Source organism: Pseudorca crassidens, chromosome 17 (assembly GCF_039906515.1).
Source record: "Pseudorca crassidens isolate mPseCra1 chromosome 17, mPseCra1.hap1, whole genome shotgun sequence".
NCBI classification, from domain to species: domain Eukaryota; kingdom Metazoa; phylum Chordata; class Mammalia; order Artiodactyla; family Delphinidae; genus Pseudorca; species Pseudorca crassidens.
Window position 1 is genome coordinate 21897501 of NC_090312.1, and position 11455 is coordinate 21908955.

The following is an 11455-nucleotide window of genomic DNA, read 5'->3' on the forward strand; positions in this document are numbered from 1 at the left end:
AACTGTTCTGTATTCTCCTTTCCAAAGCAAAATCTGAGAAAATTGCCCGTCGTGTACATTGGGTCAACACTAGTGTATCACGCTACATTAGGTGCCAATGAGTAAACTGACACCATCTGGACCGAAACACGTTGTCTTTGCTTGCTGTCAAAAGAGCGAAGACAGCAGAAGTCATATTTAGTGAGCCGGAAACTTCTACGTATCAATCCACAGAAGGCTTCTGAGGTTGCAGAAGCAGAATCCTAACAGTCACAAATAGCTGAGAGTCCTGGAATTGGCCAGGAAGCTTGATGGAAGAAATGGACAGAGAACACAGCTTGCAGTCTTAGGAGACATCACTTTCCTACCCTATAGGCAAGAAGTAGAAAAGATGCATGTGTCTTCAACCCCTGGCACAGAAAGCCTCCAAGTGGGATTTGTGAGACAAGGGCAAAGTGGAGGCCTGAATCTCCCTAGTTACGATAGTGAGGTGGGGAGTCTAGAGCCTGCTTTGGGATTACTGCCAGGCTGCAATGACTGCAGGCCCCAGTGGGCTTAATCCAGTGTGTAGCAGCTTCTGTTTCCCCATCTTGGTTTGAAATGGCTTTAACCATGTTTTATTGAATTTGTAATAAATAAATAACCTCTTTGGTGTTTATTTTATATGTGAAGAGTGTTCCACTGTATCAGAAATCTCTGACTTCCAAGAAAGTAACTTCTCAGTCATCAGAATCATGTATTCCTCTGAGCAATTGGTCAAACACGCATTAACTTCCCCATGAGACTCTCATGGCCTGTGCTCTAGCATGAACATTTTTGAGAGTGTCTGAGTTTTGTACAGTGGGCAGGTACATACACCAAATCGTAGGCAATTCTGAGAATCACAGAATGGAGCACGCATTAGACATTGCTTCTCCAAGTAGCCCATCTTAATTTTATTATTATTTTTTTAGCAATCAGTAAAAATTTACTAATTATATTACATATTTTTACACCATTAGGAGCACACTGTATGTGCAATTTCATGTCATATTTTCACTTTCCTTAGTATTATAACGTATATTTTCCTGTGTAATTTTTAAAATTGAAGTATAGTTAATTTACAATATTGTTAGTTTCAGGAGTACAACATAGTAATTCAATATTTTTATAGATTATACTTCATTCAAAGTTATTATAAAATATTGACTATGTTCCCTATGTTGTACAATCTATTCTTATAGCTTATTTACTTATTCATTTATTTTATTGAAATATAATTGATATACAGTGTTATACGTTAGAGGTGTACAATACAGTGATTCACATTTTTTAAAGGTTATACTCCATTTATAGTTATTATAAAATGTTGGCTCTGTTTCCTATGCTGTATAATATATTCTTGCAGCTTACTTTATTTTATTTATTTATTTATTTTTGGCTATGTTGGGTCTTCATTGCTGCATGCGGGCTTTCTCTAGCTGCGGCGAGTGGGGGCTACTCTTCGTTGTGATGCGCGGACTTCTCATTGCAGTGGCTTCTCTTTTGTGGAGCACGGGCTCTAGACGCATGGGCTTCAGTAGTTGCGACACACAGGCTCAGTAGTTGTGGCACACAGGCTTGGTTGTTCTGCGGCATGTGGGATCTTCCTTGGTTGTTCTGCGGACCAGGGATTGAACCCGTGTCCCTTGCATTGGCAGGTGGATTCTTAACCACTGCATCACCAGGGAAGTCGCTGTAGCTTATTTTATACAGTACATGATAGTTTGTACCTCTTCAACCCCTACTCCTATATTGCCCCTCCCCCTTCTTTCTCCCCACTGGTAACCACTAGTTTGTTCTCTGTATCTGTGAGTCTCTTTCTGTTTTGTTATAGTCATTTGTTTCATTTTTTTAGTTTCCACATATAAATGATAACAAAAGTATTTGTCTTTCTCTGTCTGACTTATTTCACTAAGCATAATACCCTCCAGGTCCATCCGTGTTGCTGCAAATGGCAAAATTTCATTCTTTTTTATTACTGAGTAATATTCCATTGTATATATGTACCACATCTTCTTTATCCATTTATCTGTTGATGGACAATTAGGTTGCTTCCCTATCTTGGCTGTTGTAAATAATGTCAATATGAACTTTGGGGTACATGTATCTTTTGGAGTTAGTGTTTTCATTTTCTTTGGGTTTACACCCAGGAATGGAATTTTTGGATCATATTCCAAGTAGCCCATTTTTGAAAGTGGTAGGACTTAAAAGTAATTTTAGTTATTGGTACCCACATTCCTCTCTCATTTTACATTCAGCATAGTAGAAAATTACAGGGTTTTGATGATCAGCTACCCCACTGACAATTATATTTTCTATCTTGTTCATAGCTCCTTCTCCAAATTTCTATACACTTGTATATATTAATATTGCCACAATAATGCTATATAGAAGACTTAGTAGCTCGAAAGAAGCATTACTATTTCTCACAAGCTTATGGATCATCTGGGAATTTCTTTCTGGGCTTGGCTGATGGTGGCTGACCTCACCCTGAGTCTGCAGTTACCTGGTAGGTTGTCTGGTGACCTCTGATCTAGAATGCCCGCTCTAACGGGATCAGTGCTTCACTGAGATAACCAGGTTGGCTGTTGTGCTCCGTGTGTCTCATCCTCTGAAAGACTAGCCTGGGGAAAGGAAGAAGAAAGAGAGCAGAAATCCACAAGACCTTTTAAGGCCTAAACTTGGAACTAGCATTTCTACATTTCCAGGACATTCTATTGACTAAATCAAGTCATAGGGTCAATCCAGTTTCAAGGACTGGGGGAAGAGACTCCACCTCTTCACAGATGAGTTGGAACAGATTCATTGCAAAGGGCATGGTTATCATAAACCATCTTATAGGTGCTACAGTTGGTAATGTTATCCTTTTGTATACTGGAAATCTTTACAGCCATCTTTTATTTAGAGATTGAAACATTTTAGCTTATTTTGACTTTCAGAGTGACTTTTCAGAATGGGACTTAACAAATCCCTGAGGCTCACACTTTATTAGATGGCAGAGTGGGGCATCCTGATTGTGCTAAGCAAGATTCAGATGAAGCACAGTAGATCAGACTGCCAGGGCCCTTAAGAGAGAGAACTTCTCAACCAAACCAACAGCTTCTAGCCTCCAAGTACTACTGTGCTTGAACAAGAGTGCTTATAACAGTACAACCTGACTTAAAAGTTATCTGTAAGCTTCAGTACAAATCAGCATGATGGTGGGAAGGTTAGCAGGGAAGCCCCACAGGTTGATAAGGTAAAGCTGACCCTAACCTGAGTCTCACATCTAGAATAGGTATTCAGCACTTGAGCCAGTCACTTTACCATCACACTCATGCCCAACTGAGCAGATTAAAACTTCAAACAAGCCATCCAAGATGGAAAATTCTCTATGTGCCTCTCTATCTTGAAATTCCACAAGAAACACCCTTACTAGTGGCTCCTTTGCCTAGGAGCTTGAAGTGCTGCTCGGACCTACCCTGTCACCAAGAGGAAAGTCCTCCGTTTGAAAGCTACAAGTCGAGAGTTGACAGGAGGGGAGGGTAACAATCACATGTAAAGAAGGCCACCATGCCTCTGTCTCTGTTCTCCGCTGGCCCCAATAGCCTTGGGGCAAAGTTGTCTAGTGCTAACAAATGATAATTTTAAAAATCAACCCCCATATAGGAGCCTATATATTGATACTTGTTCAGAAGGATATATCATATGTGTGTTTATATACTTTTGAAATTGCAGTATCCATAAGAAATTCACCAAAATCTTGCTTCCTGCTGACTTGCTAGTTGGTGGAGCTAAGCTTTTTGGAAATTTAAAAAGCAAAGTAATTTGCAAAATAGATAGCAAGGGCTTCCGTGTTATTCTCTAGTATAACTTTCAATTTACAAGTCTTTCATCTTTTGTCACTTTTTATCTGCCCTTCTTCCTTTCAACGTTATTTGAACCCCGGCATTTCCATCAGCATGAAGATTCTGAGGAATTGCCTGAAGGCTTCCCTAAGGAGTACAGAACCATCTATTCAGATATTTTAGGGTACTTTTAACTGTAGGACAGTGGTCTCTGGACACCTGCCATATGTCGTATCAATCGGTGAAATCCAATCAGCTCAGGATTAACCTGAAGTAATAATAATCATAGTACATAGTAATAGTAGTAGTGGTGGTGGTAGTAGTAGCAGTAATAATAGTAGTAAGGGTAATAATAATAGTAATAGTAGTAATAACATTCACCACCATCTTGATCCCTTTATACACATTGTCTCACTAAATGCTTTTGACAAGCCGTAAGATAGCTCTTTTAAAAGCCGAAGAAACTGGCTCTGATTTTTCAAAATCAAAGAGCTAACACGTGGCAGAGGCAGGATCGAACCCAGGTTCATCTCACGCTCTTAACTCCTTCTCTGTGTTGCTCCTAGAGAGACAAAAATCATGCTAATTTTCATTTGCACAAGTGCTAGGCTGACATACTGGACCAAGATTATTGGCGGCTTTACCTAAAGATGCTCAAGCTGTGGCTCATAGGGAACAGAAAGGACACAAGGGCAGGCCGAACACGGATAAAGGAGAGCCACACACCTGGCAGGAAGCCCCATAACGGAGCATAGATCACGCCTGGGCAGAAGGACACATTGGAGTGTGTGGAAACTTGAGCCAGGCTGACTCTGAGTGGAAAGCATTTTCACAGCTACTAGGGCAAAGGAGCAGAACACAGTGACAGGTGACATACCACAGCAGCCACGGCTGCTTACCACAGCAGCCACGGGAATGTGGCGTAGGTAGGTCAGGTGCCACCCTGTTCGCCTTGGACGCTATCAGCACGCAGACAATTGTAAGTCACAACACCCCCAAAGTGTCAACTTCTAATTGAGATCATGCCTCCTAGACATGCATTCATAGCTGTGATTGTTGTTCACTAGGCCAGGTGGCTGTGTAGAACAAAGCATAACCAACCCTTTTATTATTTTTCATTAAATACCTTTTGCATACTTTATGTTAGACTCAATATGTTTCCACCACTGGCTTCTGTCTTTGAAGACTGTAGAATCTACTGGGGAGTTAGACACATAAACAACTACTGGGATCTATAAAGCATGTTAGAAGTATTGTAGTTGAATTTTTAAGAACCACGTTCTTGAGTTATGGTTGACATAACGAATAGCTTTACGTATTTAATGGATACGACCTGGTGAGTTGGGAGATAAGTGTACACCGATGAAACTACCACCACAATTTATGTAGTAAAGCTATCTATAATCTCAAAAACTTTCTCCAAAGACTTGTACAACAGGCCCATATTGATAAACTGGGAACCATATTTATTATTGCATCACACCAGCCGTAGCCAAATAGCATTTATTCAGCCAATACATATTTCTCAAGCCTCTATGAAATGTCAGATACTATGTTCGTCACTGGTGTCTACTTACAGTCAACATAGGGTGGCAGGAAACAGACATTTTAAAAGTCTGTGTTTAATTATGGATGTGATTAGTGCTGCAAAGGAGAGGTTCAGGATGCTATGGTAATGTAGTGCGGGGGATCTATACCAGGCCTAATGGTGTGTCATTTAAATCAAGACTTGGATGAGAATTTAGCCCTTTTTTGTAAGAAAGAAGGTAGGAATCTTCCAGGCAAAGGAATAGAATATGCAAAGTCCCTGAAGGAGAAAGCTGGGATGAGTAGAAATATGGCTGGAGAGGGGGAAAGAAAAGGGGTGCCAGGTGAGGCCGAAGATATGGGTCATGGAAGACATTGGCAGCCATAGTTTATTCTGTGATTGACATAGGACTTCATTCTAAGGACACTTTATATACGTTAACTCTACAGGTGGAAATCTGATCTTCCCTCTTTTATACCTGGGGAAGCTCAGCCTTAGAAAATTTCAGAGAGAACTTGGATTCACACCAAGGCAGTCTAGCTCTAGAGCCCAGCTGAATTGTTACCTGACACGGCCTCTAATGATTAGCTTTGTGTTTCAGAGGGGAGTCATTGGTAAGCGTGTTCCATTCATCAGTCATATCAGTGGGATACATGAGGGAACAAGAGTAGACTAAGATTTCAAGGCATCACTGGTCATCTATTTGCCTTGGGTACGTACAGCTGCAGGAGGCCTTTTGACAAATGCAACCATCACTGGCACAAGTACTTTCTGCGCCTCTTAGACATTTTGCACTTAAGAGGCTCTGCAAAAATGGGAGGTAGAGTCCATATTTCAGCAACTTCCATTAAACTGTCATATACCTTCCCTGCATTCCCCGCCTTATCGCAGACCTTGGATTAATAAGATCTTTTTCACTCAGTAAGAGTTTTCCCCTCTCAGCTGCGCAACCATCCTGCATTCTACTCCTATCACAGTCCAATAATTTTAATGTGAGATGCTCAAGGTCAAACCCAGATCTTGGGCCCTTGGGTGATGGTGAATCATTTAGCAACTGTACCCAATCTTTAATGAAGGCTAGAAAATATTGAAAGTTTTGAGTTTTTCTTTTCCCCAAAATGAACTGTGCAATAGAGCAGTGATAATCACTCTCACAGGCAAATGTGCCTTTTCTGAAATTCTAGGTAAAACTCTCTCCCACCCAGTCCTTGAGTATGAGAAACAAGGGGAATATAATAGTAGAAAAAGCTAATCATTTAATTTTGTTTTGTGTATTTTTGTATACGGATAGTCAACAGACTATAGATGTAGAACTCTACAGATGTAAGTGTATTATAATTTAGCACTTCAAACTATTGAGAGTGACTGGTTTTCAAAGTTTATTTTTAAATAATATAGTCACACAAACACAATTTCCCACCCATCTCACTGAAACATTATATGTATATATTTATATCCAAATACATATATGTATATACATATGTACATAAACAAAATTCTAGTTCCTCATTCTTTAAGTAGAAAAATTGAAGCATATTCAAGATCAGCTGGTTTCTTAGGACATTCAGTGTTCTCAGGACATTGCATGTGTGAGTTGCATTTATAATTCTGTAGCTAATGAACCTTGATAATCTTTTTAGTATTATTCGACAGCTGAGAAAATTTTCTCTGAAGCTATGTGGTCATCATCATCGCCATTATGATTAGTATAATTGCCATTCTCAAATGAGGCAAAATTCACTACTCCTCAGGGTAGTGGGTCCAAGAGACAGAATGCAAAAAAAAAAAAAAAGCATCACTTGACTTTCTTCGCTTCTAGTCTGCTCACTTCAGCCCCCATCTCGTTACCTCACCGAGAAATTTTGCTCCTTTGGTGACAAATGAGGGAATTGAAGGCCCCCTCTTGACCCTCAAGTCATTTTTCATGTTATTCATGTAGCCATTATGAGCTGGGGCGGGGGGAGGGTTATAACGTAAAGTTTTAGAGCATGTGTTTTGGAACGTCACAAACCTGGGTTTGCATCTTAGTTCTATTACATGTTAGGTTTGGGAAGGTCACTCATACAGTTTGGGCTGTTTCCCATCTGTAACGTGGAGGTTATGATACATACATCATGAAGTTTGGTTGAGGGTCAAATAAGAAAATGTATTTAATTTCTTAGCCCAGTACCTGACACCTTGCCAGGCCCTATTAATGTCATTATCGATATTATATCAACAATATATCACTATTATGATTATCCTTTATAATGAGGAAAAGGTTGGACCCTATTCTCTCCTTCCAGCCGTCAATTCAGTATCTCCTGTCCCCTGTCCAAGACTTTTGAAGGGATATGCCAAGTTTGAGCTGTTATTGCTATTTTGATTATTTAATATTGACTGAGCACTGAGATGGTGCAGCATTTGTGGGGCACAGGAGGAGGTAGGGGCAGCCTTTCCTGCTCTGAGTTGAGCTGGGAGCATGAAGCTGGCTGGATGTGTGGTTGATGGTAGCACAGCCAAAAAAGACCATCTGGACCAGTGCAGTCAGGGCTCTCAGGAAACCTGTAGGGGCTCTGACTAAGCCAAGTTATTTGGCTTCTAATCAACTTAACATTAACATTCCCCCAGCCCTCCCGTCTAAGGTGCTAATTCCTCCTAAAGAGGTATGTGATATATAGATGCGCACATCAATCAGGAGGCTGATTTTTCTTCTGCCTCATCTCACTCCTGTCAGCTGGATTGATCCACTGGAGAACAGAGACTTTTCCTTTATAATAAAGCAAACCCCTAATTTGAATAAACACCACTGCCAAACTCACTTTAAAGAGACGCGTTTGGCGGCTTATGGCTTTGTCACTCCAATAATACTTCTCCTGGAACAGATACCAGATTCCTTTTCTTGTTAGGAAAGTGGTCAAGCTTTTTTGAACCAATTGTACCTTCTAGAACCACCCAGCCCTCGACTTCCAACACTTCTAAAAATTGTCTGAAGGCCAGGGGTGTCCTGAATTCCAACATAACAGTAGTACAGAAGCTGTCTCCTCTATCATGTTTATTAGTGATAAGATTCTATTCTAAGTCACAAAATGCATCCTGTAATTGCTCTCTTTACTTCATTACCTGCTTCAGCCAGGTAAATGGCATTCAGAGAAGTCTAATTGTGCCAAAAGGCTCACAAAAAGTTAAGCAGGACCTTCATATTAAAACCCTGTATTATGAAGTTGGCCTACAGTGCTGGGGCAGGGGCCGGAGGACTTGAGATGACTCGGCCTTATTTTCCATTGAATTACCTTTAGTTCCCCAGGTACGGTGCCAGGCGTATAAAGCTGCTCGGTCAATGTTTGCTGAAATGAGAACAACAGTTACTGCCAGAAGAATTATTTCTCAGCCTCCGTGGATTTGTATTTGCAGCCCCTCAGTCAGGTAGTCTTACAGGAAGATCTCAATAAGCGATTCTCCACAACTCAGACAAGCAAAAAGTGTGTATGTGAGTGTGTATGTGTTCGGTAGTTGAAGGTTGGGGAGGGGAGGCAGCTATATTCTTGTGGACACAGGTAAATCTATTGTATAATTTCTACAATAGAGTGCCATGCAGTAACCACTGCAGTTAGTAATAATAATAATAATAATATCTGCTGATTATATGATGGTTTACAGTTCATAAAGTGCTTTTACCTCTGCTGTCCCATTTGGTCTCTGTAACAACGGAAGGGAGATTCTTATTCCCATTTTACTTGTGGGGAGACAGAACTCCAGAGTTAGCTGTGATTAATTTACAAGGACAGAACTGGCTGTGTTGACACCTGTCCTGTTACACTTCCTATCACCTATTCTCATCTCCCTGCACTGCACTTCCTTAAGGGCTTGATCAGAGATCATGAGCTGCTCCTATGTTTCAGAAGTTGATATATTCCATTATTATTCATTTGACAAGCTATCCCACGATTACTTAGATGCTAAGCACAGTGACAGTTTCTAAGGGAGGATAAAAAGCCAAATAAGATAAAGATCACTGCTTTTGAGGGGCTCAAAATCTAACTGGGAAAGTCAAAATTTAAATATTTATGTAAATAAATATTTTTTGTGGAATGTGATAGATTCCTACAAAGTGTTGAATAAACAAAGAAGATGGAGGAACTAACTTCTGAAGGAGGAAGACAGAGAAACTTCAGAGTCAATCTTTGGCAAGACTTTGGAGGCTGAATAGGAGAGTTTTTGTTGTGGTGGTTTTCTTCCAGTTTTATTGAGGTGTAATTGACATACCATAGTTTATAAGTTTAAGGTGTATAACATAATGATTTGATATATGTATATGTCGCAAAATGATCACCACCAGGAGTTTAGTTAACGTCAACATAGCCACATTTTCTTGTAATGAGAACTTTTAAGATCTACTCTTTTAGCAGATTTCAAATATACAATACAGTATTGTTAACTATAGTCACCCTACTGTACATTACATCCCCAGAACTTATTTGTCTTATAACTGGAAATCTGTAGACGATGAGAGTTTTGGGGAGGGGGAAGAAGGAAGAGAGGGCAGCTCAGGAAGGGAAATGAGCCAAAGCATAGAGCCGTGAACTGTGAAAGCTGCTTGTGAACAGGGGAGACTCTCAGTATAGGATACTTGTGAACAGTGATCGTAGATGAAACTGGAAGGTGAAATCAGGCCAGATGACCTCAACTGAGCAGTCTAGCATTTAACCCTGTGTATGATGTATATGTTCAGAATGTAATTGTTTAAAAGGCAACAAGGTTTGTAAATAATAAACTTTAAAATACCTTCTCTGGAGAAAGGCCAAGATTGTCCCAGATCAGGTATGGATAAGATATGGGCCTTAGAGTCAATGGTGGGGATTGTCTGGGTACCATGCCTTTTCCTTGGTGGCTGCATGAAGGAAAGGGACAGCTCCTACAGACCCAGAGGAGGAATTCATGCCTTAAAAGCCAAAACAAAACGAAACAAAGAGAAAAAGAAAACCAACTTTGGGTTTATTTTATCATAATCTTGTTTAAATGTTGGTGAAGGCAGATAGGAGAAAAGCTCCAAAGGAGAGATGCATCCCAGGAGCGTGGAGTTTTACTAGTCATCTAGTCATCCTGTCTCCCCCTTCCACCTGATGATTCTCCTTGCACTGATCATGGGGGGTGTTTCCCTGAGTGTAGTGTTTCACTTTCTCTGTGTGTGTGTGTGTGTGTGTGTGTGTGTGTGTGTTTAAAAATGAAGCATTTCTTTACAAAGGATTTTTTGATACTTGGTAAAGCTTTGATGAATTTGTCTGAAAATGTATTTTGCAGAAACACAAAGCGCAGCTACAGAGCCGTAGCAGACCAAGTTTCTGGTGCAGTTCCCCCTTCCATCCAGTGGAGATCTTTGCATTTACTAAAATTCCAACTTTGTTCCTTGACAACCCAGCCCAGCATGTGCCTCTTTCCCTGGCCTTGCTCATATGCTCAGGCGCACTGACTTCTTTTCTTCAAACATGCCAAGTCCTTCCTGCCTCGGGCCTTTGCACATGCTGCCCTCCCCTTTCCTCCACCACTTTGCATGGCTGGCTCCTTCCTAACATCTGGGCTCAGCCCAGATGCCATCTACTCATAAAGGACCTACATGATCGCCCTGTATAGATAACTGCCCCCCTCTAGCCCACACCAGTCATTACCATATCATCTGCTTTCATCTTCTTCTTACTACTTACCCCTATCTGGAAAATGTCTTATTTAGGTCTTTGTTTATTTCTTTATTGTCCATATCCCCTACTAGAATGTGAGTATCATCATCACTCCTGGATCCCCATGTCTATCACAGAGCCTGGCACGTATTAACCCTTAAAATCTCATTAAATAAACAAATGGATGAAAAAGCAAAGGCAGCTTTAGGTGACTTAAATTCTGCCCTACATTGGCATTAGTATTTAAAATACCCCAATTTCTATTTGGCTTTGCTAAGAATGGAGGGAAACAGCCGTCTTTTATTACACTTGCGTCACATTATTTTGATGTCCTCCATCCAGGATATGTGTAACTTATGAATCAGTTTTACTCTATTATCCTCAACCTCTTACCCTTCTCTCTACCATATCCCATTCTCCACCGCGTATCTCCACTTTCCCAGTTT